The sequence below is a fragment of the Papio anubis genome, chromosome 1 (assembly GCF_008728515.1).
Source record: "Papio anubis isolate 15944 chromosome 1, Panubis1.0, whole genome shotgun sequence".
Classification (NCBI taxonomy): Eukaryota; Metazoa; Chordata; class Mammalia; order Primates; family Cercopithecidae; genus Papio; species Papio anubis.
Genome location: NC_044976.1, coordinates 150,531,269 through 150,533,582, shown reverse-complemented (window position 1 = coordinate 150,533,582; position 2,314 = coordinate 150,531,269).

Genomic DNA, 2,314 nt, shown 5'->3' with positions numbered 1-2,314 from the left:
TGATCTGAGAATGGAATTAAAATTTTATTCATGATAGTATCAAAAAGAAAAAAAATACTTAGGAATAAACAAAAATGTGCAAGACTTGTCCACCAAAAACTATACTGCTGAGAGAAATAAGACCTAAATAACTGTTCATGGATTGGAAGACGTGATATTGTTAAAATGGCATTTCTCCTCAAATTGATTTATAGATTCAATCTAATTCTTATAAAAATCCTAGCAGGCTTATTTTGCACAGACTGACAAACTAATTTTGAAATTTATAATGGTGATGCAAAGGACCTAGACCAGGGGCCAGTAAACTTTTTCTATAAACAGCCAAATAGTAAATATGTTAGGCTTTGTGGTCCACAAACTGTTGCAACTCCTAACCTCTGCCATTTTAGTTCAAAAACAGCTAGAGAAAATTTATAAATGAACAGACATAGCTATGTGTCAATAAAACTTTATTTACAAAACAGGCAGCAACTCCTTAAAATAGACAAAACAATTTTGAAGAAGAACAAAATTGGGTGATTGGCACTAACTAATTTCCATATTTGTTATAAAGATGCAATAATCCAAGATTGTGATATTGGTATAATGATGGACATACAGATCAATGGAACAAAATAAAGAGTCCAGAAATAGACTCACACATATGTGATCAACTAATTTTCAATGAAAGTGTCAGTGTAATTCAATGGCAGAAATGATAGAATATCTGCATGCAAAAAAAAAAACCTCCAATAAACCTTGATCCTTACCTCACATCATGCATAAAAATAAACATGAGATGGAACACAGACCTAAATATAAGAACAAAAACGGCCGAGCACAGCGGCTCGCACATGTGATCCCAGCATTTTGGAAGCCTGAGGCGGGAGGATCACCTCAGGTTGGAAGTTTGAGACCAGCCTGGCCAATATGGTGAAACCCTGTCTCTACTAAAAATACAAAAATTAGCCGGGTATGTGGCGCATGCCTGTAATCCCAAGTACTCGCGAGGCTGAGGCAGGAGAATGACTTGAACCCAGGATGTGGAGGCTGCAGTGAGCTGAGATCGTGCCACTGTACTCCAGCGTAGGTGCGGCAGGGTAAGACTCTGTCTCAAAAAACAAAACGAAAAAGAACAACTATAACTTTCTAGGAAAAAACACAAGAAAATATATCACTGAAGCATGATCCATAATAGAAAAAAATTGACAAATTGTATTTCATCAAAATTAAAAATGTTACTTTTCAAAAGACACAAGAAAATGAAAAGGTTAGCCATTGGCCAGGAGAAAATATTTGCAAAACATAAGTCTGATCAAAGATTTGTATCCAGAATATACAACGAACTCTTACAATTCAAATATAAAAGGTCTTTCAAATCAGTAATAGAACAAAAAGAGGCGGGTGGTGGAAGATTTGGATACACATTTGCCGAAGAAGATATGCAAATGGAAAATAAGTACATAAAAAGATGATCACATCATTAGTCATAAAGGAAATGCAAAGTAAAACCACAATGAGCTACCTGTAACACCCACTAGAATAGCTAATATTAAAAAAAAACTGACAATAGCAAGTGTTGTCAGGGATGTGAAGAAACTGGAACCCTCTTACATGGATGGTAGAAATGTAATATGATACAACTACTTTGGAAACCTATTTGGCAACATCTAAAAGACTAAATGTACACTTACAATACAACCCATTAATTTTACTCCTAGGCATCTACCTAAAGAGAAATGAAAATTTATGTGCACACAAAAACTTCTATTCAAATGTTCACAGCAGCATTATTTATAATTGTAAAAACTAGAAATAATACAAATGTCTATCACTTGGGGAATAAACAAAATGGTCTATCAATACAATTTTTTTTATTATGGATCATGCTTTGATAATATATTTTCATGTGTTTTTTTCTAGAAATTTATAGTTTTGTTCTTATATTTAGATCTTATGCTCCATCTGTTTAATTTTTATTCATGGTATAAGGTAGTCAACAATAAGAAAGAAAACACTATTGACTTATGCACCAACATGGATCAATCACAAAAGTATTTTCCTACTTGACACAAAATGCTACATATTTATTCATATTAATTTTCTTCTTTTTTTTTTTTTTAGATGGAGTTTTGCTCTTGTTGCCCAGGCTGGAGTGCAATGGTGTGATCTTGGCTCACCACAACCTCTACCTCCTGGGTTCAAGTGATTCTCTTGCCTGAGGCCTCCAGAGTAGCTGGGATTAAGGGTGCCTGCCACCATGCCCGGCTGATTTTTTTGTATTTTTAGTAAAGAAGGGGTTTCACCATGTTGGCCAGGCTGGTCTTGAACTCCT